General features: G+C 33.0%; 1 protein-coding gene across 3 annotated transcripts in view; it reads left to right on the plus strand.

The window, feature by feature from the left end:
• The window catches only part of LOC119644625 (furin-like protease 2), a 251,160-nt gene that overhangs the window by 51,703 nt on the left and 177,129 nt on the right, over positions 1 to 22,328 (plus strand). Inside the window, exon 2 of one of the 3 annotated variants that reach the window (XM_038044252.1) lies at positions 11,214 to 11,243. The exons of the other annotated variants lie outside the window; for them this stretch is intronic. The gene's annotated coding sequence lies outside the window, so the exon portion shown is untranslated. The remainder of the gene's footprint in view (positions 1 to 11,213; positions 11,244 to 22,328) is intronic. 3 annotated transcript variants of the gene reach the window in all.

Genomic DNA, 22,328 nt, shown 5'->3' on the forward strand with positions numbered 1-22,328 from the left:
CATTTTGACTGGTTTAATTTATTTATTTAATTTTCATGTTTTTGCTGCCTCTGGAAAGGCATTTGCTTGTCCTTTTTTTATCTCTTCACTTGTTCTGGTCTCTCTCTCTCTCTTTCTCTCTCGCTCTCTTTACTTCTGACACCCTGTCTATCATTGTAAAAATAAATAATATAACTAATTAAGTTATTAGAGCTCAGTAACTACGTACGCAGTGTGCATAAGATATCAACAACAACAACAACTATAAGAAGAAGAAAAACAGTAAAAACATACATTACTATGTAATCATGAAAACCTAGCCAATCACTTTACTATCGCACTCATATAACGTGCTTGTAAGGTAGAATGTTTACGATGAGTATAGTGATGATATCAATGATAGTGTGGATGTTAACTGGCATGCCTATGATGCTGACTTACATGCTTGAATATCATAATTGCCACATACTTGACGGTCATAGTTATATGTAAACTCATCTATACATAGAAAATTTTCTAATATAACACTCACTACAAAATTATACGTTTCACTAAACTAACATACTGCTAATAAATGACTTTCAACAGCGGCTATAGGCTTGGGTAGTTCCATTTATATATATATACACATATATATATATATATATATAAATCTATAAATGTGTTTGTTCATCATTACTTGAGTTTCATTTGTTTGGTATGTACAATATTTAATTAATGATATAAAAGTCAATTTCCCAGTTACTTATATACAGTTAAGTTGTTTTCACCGCAAAATACTATTAATTGGGTATTTCTTACCACATATTTCGTTTTTGTTTGTTTATGATAACTCATTTATTATATCATAAATGGTGTAATGCCTGTCAGGTTTCTGTCTGCGAAACAAATACATATGGTTTATCATTCCTTCATTCTATTCATTTTCATTATAAATATAATCTGGGTTACTATTATAAAATACCATCAGCTTATGATGATATTTTTTGCTTTATAGACTTCAAATAAAAAGAGTTTATTAAAAACTATTGCGTGCAATTGACTTAACACTATCGAATTGACATCTAAGGACATTAAACAAAGCAAATGATTTGCATTTCATTTGCAACACGATCAAGTTTCAACTTTTGCCTAATTAGAATATCTTGCAGTATATTCAAATATTAGTATTAGTACAATTTATTTGGAGCAAACAACAACAAATTCTAGGACTAAAAGAAAAGAGGTTGAGCACTAGCAACCAAGATTATCATCTCTTCTTTTAGATAAGTCCTATAATTTGCTTGCAAACTACAGTGGTTTTCGATTTTGGCAAACAATAAATGAGAGCACGTAGACTGGCTGACCGTCATTTTTGATGATCAACGACGTTTTACATAATTCACATGTCAATGAATTTCTTTCCAATCATAAAGCATTGGCGGATGAATTGGCCGAGTTTAGATGCTTACACGACTCTCCATCGCAAGATCCTCGGCACCAGTTAATTATGAGTTGTAAACAGCTTTTATACTTCTTGAAAGACCTATAGGTAAAGTTCTGGAACTTTTTATTTATTTATTTATTGTTTTTTTTTTTTTTTTTTTTTTTTTTTTTTTTTTTTGAGACACTATCGACTGCGACTTGAATACTGCATCACTTGTGATGCAAAGATATATTAAAAGATGTTGAGATAGACCTAACTTTTATTATACCGATCGATTTAGGATACCTGATCTTGTCTGTTCGTCTGACTGTCTTCTTCTTTTTTTTTGTGATAGTTATTGGTGAAATTTGATATGCCGAAACGATTTGGTCCAAGGATGAGCATCATTGAAAAGGGCTCGCATCGAACTACTTTCTCTCCCTCTTCCCATATGACGCTTTATTTGCAAAAGTTGTTACATGAATCACTTTATTAAGCGATCCAGTATAGGGTATAACACTATAAAGTTTTTAGTTGTTTTATTTTTACTCCTTAAGAAAGAGGGAGGACTACGCTAATAAACAATAAAAAAAAAAGGCTGTACCTTGATATGTGTTCGAAAGCACTTTTTGCATTCATATTTGTGGCGAAAAAATGTTCGGGGACATCGCGTAGATTATGTATATTCTCAAGCCGCGTCTTTATGTTTATGTGCTGATTCTTCTTGCAGCTGTTGCGACTGAAAATGTAATTTTTTTGGCATAATTGTCGGCATAATATCGAAATAAAGAGAAAATTTGCGGACTAACGCCAATCGAGCGTCAGTTCACTTACAACTATTAATAAACTATAAACTTGAATTGAAATTTTGCATAAAGGCTTTTCAAAATTTTGGTTTATTCGCATTTGCACAAATAACGGGAAAGCTTTTCTCTAAAATTCGTCGTACTAAAGTTAATAAAATTTTCTTATTTACTTTCAAGTTAATTATAAATAATCTTTTGTTATGCTTTAGCGAAAACTAATTTTACTTTCAGCATATAAATAAATCTCTCTCCCATCAAAAGCATATGCCTGCGAAGGTACAGGAATTTTCTCTATTGACCCTTCGAGTTCATTGTACAACATTTCCTTCTTATAATAAAAATAATAATAATAATAATAATAATAATAATTTTTTATTATTTTTAAACTTTAAGTGGTAAATTTTAGTGCATTTCCCTTCAGTTTCCTGGTTTCATTAGTTTTCAGAGCAGTCTTTATCTGCAGGCTTAAAATACTTAATTGAAAGTTATTTGTTCCTACAACTGTATTGAAAACTGTAAAAAAATTCATTTTACTTCATATTCATCTCCACAATGCATGCAACCTTTTTGTGTTTGGTGTGTTGTATTGTGTGTGTGTGACTGTGTCTGTGTGTGTGTGTGTGTGTTTGTGTGTGTGTTTTTTTTGTTTGTTTTTTTTTTAAGAGTGCTTGAGCATAAAACGTTGGAAGGGAAAGTTTCAAGTGCATATGCAGAACTTAAACCAGAAATATTTTTATTATAATATTTAAAATTATATATAAATGAATAAAAGATAAAAAAGTGTAGCATTAGGGTTTTGCAAAGAGAAATTACGCATTTCAATTGATTTTCATACATACACATGTCTAACATGTTAAAAGCGCTTTTCTATATATATATATATATATCAAACATATGATGTAAGCGACGAAATAGTTTATCGAAGAAAATGAAAGAAATGACTAACAAGTAAAAAAGTTATATTCGGTCGTAATCGAATCTCTTATCTTTTATATCCATCACCGCTATCCTAAACAAGGCAAAAAAGTAGTAAAACAACTAAATACGGAGTTCTTGTCGCATAGGCGTGTACGCATTGTAGGCGTGTGCTTTGAAAAACTTATGTCAATTCCAAAGTATGTTTACCACAGATACTACAAAATTGGGCTGGCGGGCAGGTAGACACACGAACACATAGGTATGCTTATGTGCATTCCGCATTTGAAACCAGCTGCGAATTTATACACTTTATGGGATATTTTGAAAAAAACAAAAAAAAAAAAAAACAAAATTTTGATACACTGTAACATTGGGCAATCGTGGTCAATTTTTTGCAGTATAGTGCAGGTGCGACAATATTACCCACAAGGAATCCCTTCACATTTTTGTACACTTGTATGCTACCGTTTATGAGTAACGATCAAAAAGTCAATTTTTTATTCCTTTCTCTCACTTCACGTACTATTGAAGATGGGTCCTTCGACCGATTTGACTCACTTTCAATACCGACCAATGGCTTTTGCCATATTCCGAGTTGCTTCAGCTTCATTTTTGCGGTCAGGAGAAGGTTTACGACAGACATTACATAGACGGGCAGACAGATATGGTCAAATCGATCCAGAATTTGATGCTGATCGTCAATACACATATTATACTTTGTGGGGTCATTGAAGCCTAACTTGTAGGCGTTGAAAATGTGTTGAGTATAAAAACGAAATAAAACGAGTATCCGCGTAAAAATTGAATAAATATTTTACTATAAGCAAGAATTGAAGAAAATCTCCGTTACGTCTTCAAGTGAAAAGAGAATTCAGAAGTGATTAGAAAACAAGAAGAAGGAAGAAAGTAGGCTACGGCATAGGCTACTTAGGTAAGACAAGCCCGACTGTGCTTGTCGGCCTGATGATGATTTTAATTCGCAGTCGTGCGGTGCATGAAATTTTTATGATATTTGGCTGCAGCTTTAGGGAAGTTTTGTTCGATAAAGGCGTAACAACGATTGGGCATATACCTACTAGAATGCTATTCCTTCTGTGACTATTTTCTTCGTGGTAACCACCACTGTATTTATATCAAAACCTGTTTTGTGTTAGATCGAGCCCTTGTTAAACCAAATTTTGAAATAATATAAATCATGTCAATCTGTATCCTATTATATAAGAAACAAGTGCTGCAAGGCACAATTTTATGAGAGCTGGAAGCTTCTTTCCGCGTATATACATATATAAATGAAAAACTAGCTTAGTTAACTTGAAATTTAAAAAAAAAAAAATAATAAAAATGATGAAAGCATACAAACGCTAAAGATATATTTAAAAAACAATAAAGGCGATTCACGAAACTACTTCTCATCAAAGACTATAGCTAATCTATATTTTTGTCGGAAAGTTACCGGGCAGTCCTCTTATAAACGAGGGAACAAGAAAAGAAACAATATCGTGTTGTATCAAAACCGTGTTACAAAAATTCCATACCATGTTGTTTCGAAACCGTCTTTGACACGTTAATGCGAGGAACTAAATGACATCGGTCAACATCGGTTTTTATTTTTTTTATTATAAAATTCAGTCCTAGTAAATATGTATCAAAATTTTGTTTCAAATTTTTAATAATTAGAAATTTAGAATTATCTTTTACTTGATCCGACTTTGTATTATATTTGTATATATATTATAGCTCATAGAAACCACAAGCCAGTCGAGTGAATGTATACTAGCTAACTTTGCTGCATGCATTGTTGAATATACGGGGTGAGGGAGAGAAGTTAGGAAATCTTCATCCTCGTATGACTGCCCTCGTTATCACAAATCAACAGCCATCGTGGAAATGTACACTAGAGCCGCGTAAAAGTTTTTCAATTTTATGATAACTTTTAACTTTCACAAGTTGTCACGAGAACGCGTGTCATCGTTGTCGATCGTTGGCAATCAGAACTTCTAGTAGTTTCGATTCCAAAGAGCATACGTTAATCATTTAGCATTGGCCGGCGCAAATTCTTCAAGGCATCTACAAATTAATTTCAGATATATTTCTTGTCTGCTACGACGATAATGCGAACACATCAACTTGAAGCGATGGGTATTGAAAGTTCCCCTAAAAATTGATATCACCCGAGCTATGTTTATTTATTATCTATCTACTTTGTCAATAAATTGAATTGTAAAGGCTGCCGGATAACGGAGATCATATGCTCGCTTGTATCGAAAACTCTATCGCATTTGAGATTTGTAGCCGCGACCATCGTGTTATTTACTTTAAATGTAAAATTGTATAAGTGGTCGGCGAAATACTTTATCTGTGTTTCATTATACATTTTACATAATTTTCAAAAACAGATAGATGATCGTCCGATTCTTCGCTTTAGTTAATGCAGCAGAATCTCTATTTAATCCTGAATTTTCTCAATTCCTCGCAAGTGTAGGCCTTGTACTCTTAGATTTTTCTCAATGATTTCGGTTATTATTCAGTTTTGCCAGATGGCAAATCTCCTCCTGTCCTTTACTTTGCATAACACGGAAGTTAAAAAGCCAGTGCCCTGCATCACTTTAAATTATTGTTCTTCATTTCCCAATACGTTTTATCATTGATTTTCTTCCTCCTCGGAGAAGATATGTTTTCGTTTCATTAGTTATTCCCCAAAAATGACAAGTATTTATATATAGATATAGTTTCGTTCACCCAATTATTTAATGGCTAGTTGTAGTTGAACCATTTGAACTCTGGACTCTTTTCTTTTCCGGATGTCCTCACATTTCTTAAGTTTTCTTAAACGTTGATTGAACGGCATCTAGAATTGGATGCGGAAATCACAAAACCAAACAATCAACCGAAACACGTTGTTGTTCTTTCATTTTATAATTATGCAAAACCGTAAAATTGTTCATTTACGATGCGATTGCTATCGCGCGCAAGCATCGTGTGATAACATTGTGCGCGCGCGAGCCTTTGAACAGAGGAAATAGGTGAGAGATAACCGGCAAACAAAAGGTGTTCCCAGCAACAATTTTCTGCTCTGCTATTGCTCTTTTCCATTTTAAATCACAGCAGCTTGTTGAAGTTTTAATAAAAATTGGGTCAACTATTTAAATTTAAAAATAATGCCACCAGCATAAATGTGTCATACATTTTTTTTTCTCACCGTTTCGTTCATTTCTCTTCCTGTTTTGTTTCCTTTGTACTCTGGCTCTACCCCGTTAGCGGACTTGCGTGTCTCTCTGTGTGTGTGTGCATGTATTTGATGACATATTTCAATTTTTTTTTTTATTTTTATTTTTATTTTTTTTATATATATATATCTCTTTATTTTTCTATTATATTTTATGCTTTTCTTATTTGAACAGATAGATATGCATGGGCACAGGTCTCTATAAACTTTTTTGGTTTTCTTTTGTTCGTTTTCTTTGTACTCTTGTTTATTTATTTATTCATTTTTTTTTTTGTTTTTTTTGTTTTTTTGTTTTTTAATTCTTTCTTCACTATGCAATGGTTAACCAAGCATAATTATCTTTTTAACTTTGGTATAAACATAAAAGACAGTTGCTGCAATACAGCGATGCTTATATTGTATAGTTTACATTGATATATGCAAAGGCTGACATATTCGGGTAAAATTATTAGTGCACATAATGCTGAAAAACGACAGGGAACAAGAAAAAAGTCCTTCACTGCAAGTCACTGCATAAAAATTGCAAAGCATTATGTTATTTGCAAGCCGGTCGCAACTATTTATGTACACATTATTGATGCGACAACACATCGCATTTTAAAATTTAGGAACATCTCGAGCCCATATCACCAAAAAAGTAACAAATTCAAAAGTAAACAAATAAATGAAATTTTTTTTTTTTTTAAAGCAACAAATCACATGATACTTGGCTTCACTTCTTATAACTTACGCCATTTTTTGTAGGGTGTATATGAAAAATTTTTGAAAATGTATATACATCAGCAGCCTGAGTGATTTGAGATAGATTCATCTTTTAATATAACTTCTGAAAAGATCTAAGCTTGTTTGTCCATCTGTCCGTCTCTTTGTCTTGTATTTTTGCGGGCAATTTTTGTTCTTTCATTTCATTTCTTCATTTCTTATTCGGTGACAATAAAACCTTATGGCGATTACCTAGTTACATAAATACATTTCATGTTGAAAAAGAAATTATAATTCAAGCTAATAACCAATTCAACAAGATGGCTGGAAATGTAATCATTTTGCTCCATAAACTCCGCGATCCTACCAATTCCTACCAGGATCGAGATATAAATCATAAGCTTAGAAGTGCAATGAATGTTTTTTTAAAGATATTCAAGGGATCTTCGAAGGATATCAGCGCTCGGTGCTAACGCATTCGAATATCAGCGTAATACAGAGAGTAAAAAGTCTAGTCGATCTATGGAATTGCAGTCGTTCTCTTAAAACGCTTGGTTATCGAAATTGAATGACTTTGTAATGGTGATAGTCCGGGCTTGTATTTCAGCTAATCGGGATAAGAGAGTTTTACAGAGTTTGTGACATTAAAAACAAAGTAAAAAGTTTTTGGAGTTGGTCCAAACTCTTCCAAGGACACACCTATAAAACACTCGCCAGCCTAAGCGAGCAAAACTTTTAGTTTCAAAATAGAAAAATATTACCCGCGCCCACTCCACATTGCAGAGCATGAAAATTTAGTTCTTTTATTTTGTTTACCTTGTTTAGGCCAACGTTGATGGATATAAAAGGTCGCGACTGAATATAATTTTCTCACTTGTATTTTTTAATTTGCTAATAGTTTATGATCTGACGTCATTGCGCACACACAATGGACACATAAAATATTCTAAATTTTGGAATAATTGCGTAATTTTTTGTGCGTAACCATAGGCGCGTGCCCCAGTTTTGTTGAATCCTTTCATATATTGACATATATTTTTTATTTACTTTAACCCTCCGCACACCTAGTTTGTTTTGTTTACCTTGCCGCTAATCGTAATTTTTTAAAATTTCATAATGTTTAGTATTTAAAACTACAGAGGAAGAAGAAGGAAAACACATTAAATAATATGAAGGAATAGAATGTCGAGCCTTACTGGATATAGAAGTTGATGTAAGATAAGATGATAGGAGAAAATGTAAGTGGAAAGGGTTAAGGCAAAGTCGCTCACTTCCAAATCTATTAGATATGATACTAACTCTTATAACGATGCTTTATAAAAGCTAGCGCTGGCTCGTTCGAAGCTGCTCTCCTTCTTGCATATCTGCATTGCTTAGGTTCGAAATTGAAAATTGAATTTATTATAATCATTTCGTTTAAACGAAGCAAAGATCAATTGTTTATTCTGTTCATTTTTTTTTTTTTTTTTTTTTTTTTAGTTATAAATCTAGAATCTGTCAATGCCTGGTACTTTTTAATGTGTTTTAAACATTACAATAACAAAACGTAAATACATTTAATTGTATATATATTTTTTCCTTTCAATAATAATAAATTTAAATAAATTAACATAACATAACATAAATAATTACACGGCCTTCTGTTTGTTAAAATTCACCAAAACGAAAACCAGAGACCAGTGTAAATAATGAAAATACATAAATGAAATAAAAGAAAAATAAACCAATAAATTATTTCAAAAATGCTCTCATGTATGCAAATACACGTACAGAAAAACGTACAGGCAAAGCGAAGGAGAAGGACCAGGAAAAGTGTACGCTGAACGAACGAAACCTACTTTCATACATTTTGTCGCAACATCAAGCATTAGTTTGTAGATTAATAAGTAAAGTTACTTTTTTATAAGTCATATATTTTCTCGTTCCTTATATTTTTGTTGCTGCTCACCTTGACCTAAGTTGTGTTAAAAGACCGACATATATACACTCTCATGTGTATTATATTGTATCAAAAAAAAAAATAAATAAATAAAAAAAAAATAAAAATAAAATAAAATAAAAAAATAATACAAGCTTACATAATTCTCTGACTAACTGACGTTCGGTGTCTGAGTTTCGACAGCTGCTGAAGCCACCTTGTCTATAATAATCTACAATATACCAGTAACGTAACACAAATTGCAATTAACGTTAAGTACCACAGCAATGCTGGGAATTTATAAACACGTCCATTCACACACACACACACAGGCAGACAAATATTACGAAACATGTGTGTTAAATGTAAACAAAAATTGCAGTAAAAAGAAGAGGAAGAAACACGAAAAGTAAACAATCAAGAAAACCGTATTCCCGTTAGATCGAATTTTAGACACCCGCCAGCCACGCCACCATTCGAAGGAAAAAATTATGAAAAATTTCCTTATCATAATCAGTTTTCTATTGTTGACAAGGATTTCGTTATCACTAAATCTTTCTTTTCTTTCCATTGATGAAACGTGTCGTTCCCTAAACCGTAGGAAACACATATATGTGTTACACATATATATGAAATTAATAAACTGTAGTTCGTAAAATATTTTCAAAACAATAGAATCCTTCCATTGAATTTTCGAAGTCATTCTGGAGTACCACATATTTAGAGATAAGTTTTTACCTCAATTTTAGCAATCAAAGGACCTATACACAATTATCTTAGCTGAGAATCTTGTAATCGATGGAATAATGATTACGGTAGACGGATAGACGGATCTAAAACAAATCAAAATCTTATGCTAGGAACTGCAGCAACAGACATGTACACCAGAGATGTATATTATGACATTAGTTGGTATCACGTCGGAGGAAGTATGCCGATCGGACAAAGCTTCATCAAATTTGACGATAATTCAGCTTTGCTAGCGGACAAATAGTCATATGTCAAGCGGACGAGAGAAACGAAATTAAATATAGATTTAATGTTAGAAAATTGAACGAGGGACCAGCCTACGATCAGATGAACAATGAAAGCTACTCTTAACAGCTCTACACGACCGGCTAAACAGGTGAACATTTGATTATTTTAGGTGAGCACTGCGTTTAAAAATCTCGGTAAACGGGTAGTTAAATGTCGATGCATGGCTAAAGGAATTAATCGTAAAAACTGAAGCGACATGCAAATATGGACACAAAAGCCGCATCTTAATGAAGGGTAGATAATTAACACTCCAAGTATAGCCTGATCTTATCAATTCGATATATAGAATACAAATAAAACCGGAAAAGTAAGATAGGCAAAGATGGGAAGACTAAGCGAATGAAAAAGAACAAGTGAAAACTAAAAAGGAATAGGAAAGAGAAAGTGAGAGAGAGAGAGATAGAGAGAGAGCAAAAAAGAAAAAGTAATAATCCGAGGATCTACTTATTGGTTTAAGATGGAATTTTAACAACCAAACCGAATCGTCTTTGTCTCTCTTCGATCACTGCTCGTAGTGGATGCCCTTAAATGCTATTGAAATCTATGCCGATAAATTCATTTACTTTAATGATTGAATGACAACTCGGAGAGTTAAAAGCGCCCGATTTAATGGTTCATTGTCATTGCAAATAAATTAATTGTACTGTAGACCCGACCCTTGCGTTGCTGCTCCTATCTGTTATACAATTTAATTAACTTTTGATGGTAAAATCCGACGAAGACGATGGACTTAAAAATATCTATAGTTTCCTTTGTGCGTGAGTTACGAACTCTTTGCCGAAAGTATTATGTTTTCTATAAGCATGAACATGTAAACGAGTCATAATTTTTAATAAAACGCGTAACACAATACTGGCGGTTATTCTCATTGTTGTTGTTGTTGTTGTTTTTGTTTTTGTTGGCGCTGAAGAGGTTGCTGTTCGCGGCATCATAAGCATTCAAGCATAAATGTTAACAATGCGCAGATGTGTGAACACATAAAAAACAAGTGTTTTATTTATTATTAACTTTTATTTAAATATGTGTGACTGCGTATAAACGCGACCGAAATAAGTAAAAGAAAAAAGAAAAAATTAACTATTTATTTATGTATATGTTTTTTTTTTTTTTTTTTTTTTGTTTTGTTTTGTTTTGCTTTGTTCGCTCGATGACAGTTTTTATATAATGAGATTTTCGTATATATTTATTTAAATTAACGGTTGTTCTTTTCTATTATTGCAGGTGCGTGCAGTGGACACTTATGGCTTAAGTGTGAGTTTTTGCATATACGTATCAAGAATATTGGTGATTAATTTTTATGAAAGTGAAATTTTATTTTCATTTTGCTCGTTCGTTCGTTCGTTCGTTCGTTCGTGCGTATACCACAAAAACAATTTTAAATTATTTAAGAATTTGCAATAACTTTGACAATATCGCTCACTAATTTAATTACAGGCGAGCAATATTCCGCGATCTTTTCCATTAAAATCTCAAAACTGTATTCTTGTATGCTTTGAATTTCTCACTGTTTTACTGAACAGCGAAATTGATGGAAATTTTCCCGCCAAATCTATTTTCCATGATTTATAAGATCCGTTGATCCTTTTAGAAAACGTGTAAAAAAGTTCATTACGTGCAAGAAAATTTTTTCCCTTCAAAATTCGATCATCTCATCGAGAGCTCCGCAAAGATCATCTACGTCAAATGGATCCCTACCGGAAAATTCTACCTTAATGTCTTACCTGTTGATTTTTAGCTTCTCTAACAGATTGCCGAACATGCTTTTGCTCATTTAAAAGCATTTCGAAGCAAAAATATATTGCTGTAATGGCATCAAGACGGCCACTAATTAGTGCTCCTGCTAAGAAATATTTTGCTGAAGAAAAATATGGGGATGAAGTTTCCAATGATAGTTGTGAATACGGGTCTTCTGCGTCATTTCGCCACAAGTAAAATTGCGATACTAAGGGGGCTGAAGCACAGGTATACTAAAAGGAGCTGAAATTTTGAACAGGGAAGCAGACTTTTTATGGCCCCGGTATTGCAAGACTCGTGCAAAAAAAAATGTTCAAAAAATGTGATAAAATAGCAAAATATATATCTAGAATACGTTTCAAAGCATCAAGGGCCTTTCTCTCGACCATGGTTTTTCGAAACTATAGTCACCATATTTCAAATTATTTCCTTCTTTGTATTCAAACTGTGCTTACAATTGTGCCTGAAAATGATATTTTCTAGAGAGTTATTGTAAGGGGAACGCCTTTCGTTTTTTAAAAAAAGATTGAAAAGCTCGTATCGTTGTATCCATGTACCCATTAATAAGTTCCACATATTTTTCTTGCTTGATGACTTCTTTCGCATACAAATTGCGGCCACGTGCGTTAAAGTTTAGCGAGACGAAACATTTGATAATAAATTATCCATCACAATTTAAAGACAAATCGTATCAATTTGGCCGCACTTACCCACGCACACTTACGATCCACAATCAAAAATGTGGAAATATTAAAAAAAAAAGAAAAGAAAAAGAAATGGCACCTGATGCAAGCCTTACGAAAATGTACACAGTGTTGACGCTTTCGGATATTTTTCAGGAATAATTTTGTTTCCTTTACATTTCAATGACATTCTCGAATATTAATTTTTTTATTACATTTCTGTCTTACAGTGATTTCTCCCGCCATTGTCCTTAATATTGTCATTGTCTCATAAATATGTAGATTTGTATGAAACATATATGTATATATGTACATATAGATAGCTTGTTTCACTCGTCAGGACAAGTCATCTCAATTCAATGTTTCTAGTGTTTCGCTAAAATGTTTCGCGACAAACGAGTCAGCGCAGTTGTGTTACAAAATCACCTTATTTAGCGCCTGGCATGTAGTTGTCGTTTTTGCTTCAACGCTCGCCTCAGTTCTGGCAGCTATTGTTCATTACGGTTTCTTAGTCATAATTTCATTGTTTTTCATAAGCACTTAGTACAATAAATCTTGAATCATTTCAATATCCTTTAAATATTTAGAACAAATTGTTTCCCAAGTTTTCAATCATTTTTCAAATCCTAACTACGTTTGACCTTTGACTCTTTATCTTTGAGTTTCTTCATGCGTTTACCTCCATACTATCGAATTATTGTATTAAGCGAATTGACGTAAGATCCGAAGAATGCTCACTATAGTGTTTTCACTTGTTTAAATGTTAATAATGAACTCTTAGGGGAAATCAAAGAATTTGCTAAACATTTAACGAATATTGTTCGACTTCGTCTAATGACATTCTTCGTTGCTCAGGCAGCTTTATATCTTCATTTTTATTGAAATTTTACAATTTTTTGAGAAAGAGGGCCGCATAACTGCCAGTTTGACAATTTAAGCATGGACCTCTTTAATTCGCCAGTGAAAGGTTATTTGTTCTCAGAAAGTGTTGGCAACAGATTTATTCACTCAGATCTATTAAGTCATACGAAACTCCCGTAAATAATCGATATTAATTTTTTTGAGCAAAATTAAGGGTTTGTGACCAAAGCAGTGCTTATCCTGGCAGTGAAAATCTTTGTAACGAATTTGCGCAAATCGCTTTCACAATATATTATCACTTACGATATTCTATCCATGCATACCATAAATGTTTTCATCTTTAACTTTTGAAAAATAAAACGAAACATAAACGATACACAAATTCATGTATACGTCAGTTATCTCGATGCGGAATTTTTCTTTTTTTTAAATATCTGCATATATTTTATAATTTTCACTTAATGCTCGACACTTCATACACTTGATATATGCGGACTCTTATGCAATATTTGTTCAAGAATAATACGTAAATTGAATCGCAAATCTTGGAATCGTGAAATGAAACAACTAAGCATATTATTGTCGGGCAAGATCGACTATAAGATACCCTACCCCACTTCGCCTTATGCATTTAATCACTCGTTCTTGTTACATTGTACACCAAAAGTAAAGTTGAACATTATTTCCATGCAACGGCACACTTTTCATGAAAGCTCGAAATATCCGAGAAATAGAGCTACGTGATCCATGTTCGGTAAGGTGGATTTCTATGTTAATTTGCTCTTATAAAATAATTTCCAGCATGACACATTGAAATTTATACCATTTTACGGCTACATGAGAGAGGGTCCCAGCGGAACGAAATTTTTCATACCAACTAAGATTGACGAAATACTATAACACAGCGAGTTTGGTCCAAAAATTTTGCCAATTGCAATTTTTTTGCATGCAACGACTTTTTAAAATAATACGTTGTATGGGGAATGATCGAAAATGTGTATCCAAACCATTTTCAATAGCGTCAAAGCACATTTCTGTACCGAATTTCAGCAAAATATCTGCAAAAATTGCAACCTAAACATAAATTTATATAGAAAGGTATCAAACGGACAAACGGACCGACAGACTTAGATTGATTCAGAAAATGATTCTAAATCTATCGGTATAATAAAAGGTGGGTCCATCTAAAACCGTTTTGCATGTTACATACGTCGGCACAAATATAACGAGTTCATTCAAAATCGGTCCTGAGGTGCGTCTATCTTCTTCATTTGTTATCTACAATTTTGAAAATAATTTTTTTTTTTGCTTTACATTTTACCCGTTTAATATTCTCTTTCCTCTTCGATATAATTACTGAACTCTCTCTCTCTCTCTCTCTCTCTCTCTCTCTCTCTCTCTCGCTATCTCTCTCCTTCTCTTATTATAATTTGATGCTAAAATCTATTTAAATTTATGTAGACGCAGGTGTAATCAACAGATTATGTATCATTTTAGAGTTGGCAACTCGTACATATATAGTTAGTTATCTAGAGATTTCATCACATGAAAATTAGCCACGCTTGCACCATATGAGCTCTTAGTTACTGATTTTGCATATTTGCATATCTTTAATATAGATTTTTTATATGCCACTATAGCATGAACTAATACGTTTAATACATTGAATATATAAATAACGCACAAACCATCCATTATATATAATGTGTATATTATATATATATATATGTGTGTGTATGTATGAAAAGAAATATATATACATTGTGTATATAATGTATATATATATATATGTTTGCTTAAATATATACAGATATTTGTGTGCTTAAAAAGAAGAAGTTGCAAGATATTCATCATCAATTTACCAAAGCATCCCAATCAGAATTATTTAAAATTTATTATTTATTCAAGCAGACACTCACAATATTCAGAAGTTAGAGCATCCACTGTACACACAACTTAATATTATTATTATTTATATATTTCGTTTATATTTATGTACCCTTATTATGTAAAAGTGTTTACATGGATGTCGCATAGACATGAAAATATTTAAAATTTGCATATGTATGAACTGTTTGTATGACAATAGCAATAATAAGAAGAAAACATGTATCGTGATGGCATTTAAAGCCCGAGATTTAACTTTCCTTCTACATTTTGCACATTTCATTCGCCTATTCACCCATTCACCCATTCACCCATACACCGATTCAACCGTTCATTCGTTCATTCGTTCATTCGTTCGTTCGTTCGTTCGTTCGTTCATTCATTCATTTACTGATTTATTCAGTCAATCTGCACAACATATGGATGGATGGATAAGTATACGAATTGTCTGCATCGTGTAATCGTATGTATATGCGACAAGTTTATTACAATATTTTATATGCGCATATGTGGCCCCTTGCTATACACGATTCATTATTTTAATCCAGAAGCAACAAAAGTAAGAATTGAAATTGCAACAATATTTGACATTTCATATTATATCGAAATAATAACATTTACCAAGTAAACAAACAAAACATGTTCGACATGCAAAGGATATTTTCATATGCAATTCCCTCTCACAACAACAATAACAACAACAATAATAATAATAACAATAATAATAGTAATAATAAGACTAATGATCAAAGTTGTAATAATATCCACTGACATATTATATATATATATATATATATATATATATATATAGTATATATATATATGTGTGTATGTGTGTGTGTGTGTGTATTAGGAATACGCACAAATGTGTGCGCGTGTGTGCAGACATATATAAATTCTAGTCTAGTAATATACAAGTATCCTCTATGCCCATGAATAAAATGAATGAATTTTTCATATACATGCGAGTATTTGGTTGAGTTACTGTTGAATACAAAGTTAGAATATTAAAATTGAAATATTGCCCAGCGCTTGCGTTATTTTTGTTTTTCTTTTTTTGTTTTCCGAATCCTTCATTAAAAGTGTTTATTGTGACATGGACTTAAGTAGTGTGTGTTCACATGTTAAGAAGAAAAACAAAAATTGAAAAGGATAATAAAAAACGTAGAAAAGTGTTTGTTTGTTTGTTTGTTTGCCCCATACACCTTTTTAGTAAATTAATGCTTCTTGCATATCTGCGCAACGGTTGTATATTCGTATTGTCATGTAATAAATAATACGAAACACTTATAATCTATTATCAAAACAATAAAAAGGTCGAAATCGTAAAATTCATAATAATTTTATTATATATATATATATGTTTTTTTTTTTTTTTTTTTTTTTTTTACGAATAACATAAAAGGTTGAATAATCAATCGGTTAAAAACTTCATAGCAGATTTTGACATGAGATGGTTTCATGATAAATTTTTTCCGCACTCGGACTCATTACTCTTATTAATATTTCGCCATCATCTCAGTTGCATTGGACGAAAAGAAGGAGAAATTACTAAATGGCTCTGATAGCAGGCTATCCCTAATTTCGAAACGATATCTGAATTAGGCTATAAATCATCGGCTAGAAAACTCAATGATTTTTCGTTTTTCTTTTTCTTTTTTTATTTTTTTTTTGAGTGATCATATCACGCCCATTTTCTTAACTAATTTCTATGACAAGTTGTGCTGAGAAATTTTATCAATTTTCCATCTCAAGTGCACAACTTTGCGAAAACTAACTGCCAAGCGACCAAGCGGGAACAATAAGCCGATCAAGTTAAGCTTTGCTAAGGTGAAAAGTATATATATACTTGATAAGATTTTTGATGCGTATATTTAACATTATGCATATGAATGTACGAAGCACTACAATTATTGAACATTAAGCGATTGGCAGCGGAAACCACAATGTATCGGATATAGGAATTAACTCTAAGAGATAGGGTTACTTTCCTTGCAAGTATTTACCTACGGGCAGGTGTTATGTTTAAGCTTTGGACAGGTCAGCATACGTTTATCTTGTCTACGTAGCAAGGTATTTTGGCATTAGTCGGGCTCTGTCGGCGGACGAAATGTTATTTCTTCTATCGAGTTCAAAGGATATTATTCCTGAATCGTGACAGGGGAGGAACACTACCAATAGCAACTGATGCAATGACTCTGTAAACTCAGCTAAAGGTCATGATATCGTGAACGTTAGCAGCGCTACACTGAAGTATTCTGTTCTGAGCAACTGACATTCGATGACATTCAATGCTAGGTTATTACCTCTTCGGCGAAGTTTTTCTTTCTTATGATAAAACCCAAATAATACATCCTGCGTTGGTTAGCTTCAAAAAGATGCTTGTGTTCTGAGTGCGGTGTTCATATTCTGCTAAATAGATGAGAGAGAAATCATGAGTCGCGGTGAATAATATTCCAAAAAACTCGTTTCATTTTTCTTTTCTTGTTTTTTTTTTTTTTTTTTGGAATATTTCATAAAAAATCGGCAGTAACTCGATCACTAATAGTCCAACTGTTAAAGTTTGCGTAAAATATTGGTAACGCACGCGAACTGTAAAAACAATTGATCGATTTTCCCCCCTTTAATGTTAGATTACGTATCTGCCAAAAGTTGAAACAAGATTATGTTTAACACGTTCAAGCGTAGGCTTCACGACGTCTACGAATAGCATTAATTCAGTGAAATCGACTCATAAAACTCTTTTCACCTGTTTGCCTAACTGTTAGTAGCTTTCAAAAGACATAAACAAAAAATTTACCTCAAAGAAAGTTTGTTAGTTCTACATCGAAATCATAGATCAACTGAAAGTGTCGATTCACTAAAAGGCTAACTGTAAAAAAAAAAAAAAAAAAAACATAGGACACGTAATAAAATCTCCGATTTTTTACAGTTATTATCGTCAGCTTCGAAACATCACATGGTCTGCCAACTGACTGTGCCTTCTCAACTAACATAACAGCGAACGTGTGTGTGGAAAGAAAAAGTTGACCATCATCTATAATAATATCCGGCCCCAATCCTTCTGTTTACACGATATAAAATTAAAAACATAATACATTTATGTTATTACAAATATTTTTCATTGTTTCTGTGCACTTTAACGAAAGAATTCAAAAATAACTACGGCTTTCCCTATCTGCTAGTGTCGCATTTCACTCGTTAAGGACGGCACGTTCTTGTCAACAACATGATGGGAACTATGTTTAAACAAAGCTTTGAAAATATCATGGTAAACATATGTGCCATGCATTAGCCAAATTAACGGTAATTTTCTAGTTTTTAGCTTTTGTTAAGAACAACACACATTTTAACCAAAAAGCAGACTTTTGTAGCGAAAAACTGACACATACACAATATATTATTATTAATAGGTATACTTTGATCAGCGACATTTATTGGTGCAAATGATAAAGTGATGCCATATACTAATGTACGTGATTGTGACCTTTATCCACCTAAAATGACAGTTCTCCATTCAATATTGTTGAGCTATTCAGTGAATGTAGACGCTAATAATGGAACGCTCAAAATTGCATCTGCTACCGAAGACCATCAAACACTTGTAGAAGTTTGTATGGTGCTTTGTCATGTTTTCACCTCGCCTTGAGGATCAAAAAAGTTGGACAAAAACACAAGTCAAGCTCTTACTACAGACCTTCCGAATAGCTTACCAGTTGGTGAATTTACCGTTTCTAGGCATTTACATGGGATGGAAAAGATCCAAAACGTCGGAAAATGGCTACTGCACGAATTGACTGAAAGTGTCATTTCGAACCGTTTGAACATCGCAATGCCATCGCCGACCAGGCAAGAAAAGGAGACCTTTCTCTAGCGTATTGTAACTGACGATGAGAAGTGGGTCTACTACGACCCACTCAAGCGTAAACAGTCATGAATTAGTCTAGGAGAGTAAACCCGAAACCGAATATTCAAGGCTTGGTGTGCATATAGCGGAATCAACAAGGTGTAGTGGTGTAGCGTATGCAACAATTGCTGCAGACGCTCACCGACGTTAATTGGACAACTGTAACGATGTATTAGTGTAAGAAAGACCAGCAATTGCGGTTAACCAGACGCAAAGTCGTCCTCTTGTTTGGCAACGGTCGTCTGTTCCCAATAACAGTTGTCGAGGATATAGTATTGCAGCACGAATGGGAAGTTCTGTCGCATCCAGCATAGTCGCCATACATAACATCTTCTGGTTATTATTAGTTCAGACATCGGCTGACTTGCGTTTTCGAAACGCTGAAGAGTTGCGAAAATGGATCTACGACAGAATCACCGATACCGTATCGCCAAGTTGCTAAAAGGGATGGGAAAAATTTGTAGAAAATGATTCAAAATATTTTGCTTAAAAGGTATTTTAACAACTTTTCGTAATAAATGCCTTTTTAAATGAAGCATTGATCAAAGCACATGCAAGCGCCTAATAGATTGACTTAAAATTTGCCACTGAATACCTGAGAATGGTTCATCTATATAGAAGCCCGAATGGAAGGAATGGAACTCGAAAACATTCATCTGGACAATTGGAAGGACAAAAAAATGTACGCTAAACCGCATAAATTTCATAATAATAATGTGGATGGATGTAAACACAATTGAAAAAGTCCCGGGATGCAATCAAGCCAGTAATCGTTACATCTCTTTATATAATTACCGGGAGTGATAACGGTGAAATGTTTCTATGGAATGAATGTTCGCAACCAAGCAGCCATTATATAAACACATGTATATATATATATATATATATAACTAAGCGTACAAATAATGAACGCGCCAGCTAAGTTTTACAAAGCAAACAATGTCAACGCACAAAACTTATTTATACACCTGTTAGATGCTCAGTTAGCCTTAACATGGATAATCAATTCAGGCAGATCGCCTTTATTAGATTAGAGACAAAACGTTCCAGACTAAAATGCAAGTCTTTAATCGTCCGCAATGCGTGTGCGTTATTAGTTCACACACCTCCATTACGATATTATCTGCAAAACCACGACTACGATCGCCAGTTCTCCGCGTCTTAAGTGGAAACTCAACGTGGGTGGATAATTACTAGGTTGGGTGACAATTTTCAAATGGTTCTTGCATTGTCCGCGTTTGGACTGAATATTTCAATCACACGAACGAGACAAGCCATCTCTTTTGAGTAAAAATATTATCTCAGCTCACTCAGCCGCCGAGTTTGTCTTAAGAATTGCCAAAAACCATATATAAATAAAACGGAATAGGTAAATATATCAAAAAGGACTATAAAACTAATGTGAGTTTTTTTTTTGTTTTTTTACCAATTCCGGGTAATATTTGATCAGTATCGAAATTTATCTTTACTCCCATGATAAGCGGCTACGCTTTGACCATTGAAAGCACGAAGGGTAATTATTCATAAATCATAGAACTTTGACTTCAAACTACTTTTTTTGTTGTTGTGTTTTTTTGTTTTTTTTGTTTTTTTGTTTTTGAATATAAAAAATTAATAACCGAGACAATAAAAAGGAAACATGTAAGCGACAGTGATTGATTTAATATTTGCATTTTTTCTATTAACAGATAAAGTAAAAAATTTTATTAAACAAAAATGTCATAAATCTTAACATTAAAATTGACATTTTATGTAATTAGTACTTAATTAACATTTTCTCCTTTTTGGTTCTTTTTTTCCTCCCCCCCCCCCTCCCCCCGCCCCCCCTCCTTCCACTCCCTAACAAGCAAAAACAAAAACACATTTTGTTCCCTTAATATATGTTCTGATTATTATTATTATTATTATTATTATTATGAAATATAAATAAATAAATTTTGTTCAATTAGTAGATAATTAGTGTTCAATTTTTTTGTAAGCGAGAATTAATTTCTTTTAATTAATTATGCACTTTTAAGTTCTTGTTTGACAATTGTATCGAATTAATTATACATTTATATATATAAATGTAGATTTGTAGATTTGAGCACACCCTGCTTTTATTTTGATTGTAAACGATGTGTGTTTAATTTATCTTGACCTAGTTTAGACGATTTGTTAACTTAGCATTTTGGTTAGAATTAGAATTACTCAGGTTATATGCGATATAATACTGCCTTAATTATTTACTTTAGGATTCTTATCTCTTTCCCTCCTTCCATGTCATTATCTATTTCTCATTCGCTCTCTTTTCCTCTCTCTCTCTCTCTCTCTCTCTGCTCCTGTGTTCATATATTCGTCATATTTCGCTGTAGAATTTTCTCGTTCTCCGTCATTATATGTTGATATATTAGTTTAACATGCTCTTTTCCTTTCAATTCAGTTCAGCGAATTTATTTTAACAATATTTGCTAATCGTTTGGTCAAAGAGCATTGGTTGAATTTCGATTTAACACATGAATTCATTTAAATAGTCAAGGCAAACACACAAGAAGTGCGCTTAGCTTTACTCCGTACAATTTATAACTAAATAAGTAATGTATCTGCTCAATAACCAGTTATATATAGTTCGAAGTAGCATAGAGATGATTACATCATTAAGGAGGAGAAACGAGAGAGAGAGAAAACGTTTCGATAAGAAATTTAGGCGAAATTAATGCCAAATGCTTTCATTATCAATTTCTTGCCAGAGTCAGTCTGAGAACTTCTTTCACGCTGACGAAGTTACTCGCTGCTCAACTAATCATCAGTTTTTTGATTGTTTGTTACGTTCTCGCCTTACAGAATATTGTGAAAGTATTGAACGGTCATTGTTCTCCAAGTATCTATTGTCATATTTGTGCCGAGGTGTCTATGTTTAATATTTCGAAGAGCTCGGCAGCGATGCGAAGGATAACCGTTTTCTAAAACCCAAAACGAGTTTGTTTATTCCCTGGTGCGTATACCTGTCGTGCACTGTGCTATTGAAATACTTTATTCTACAATATTTGAGTCGTTGGTAATCGGCTTTAATTTATGTTTTTGTTTATTTGTTTTTCTTTTTATAATCGACAACACTAATTGTACAGGAGTCTAATAAGTTGATACAATATTTGGATTTATGCAATACCAAAAAGAACTTCAGGTTACTATTAGTATTAGGCGAACCGCACTGCGACCTAAAAAATCTGTTGTAGTCATCCCTGAACTTGTCTCTTCAGTTTTAGAATTCCTATGAATTCAGCT

This window comes from Glossina fuscipes, unplaced genomic scaffold (assembly GCF_014805625.2).
Source record: "Glossina fuscipes isolate IAEA_lab_2018 unplaced genomic scaffold, Yale_Gfus_2 0, whole genome shotgun sequence".
Taxonomy (NCBI): Eukaryota; Metazoa; Arthropoda; class Insecta; order Diptera; family Glossinidae; genus Glossina; species Glossina fuscipes.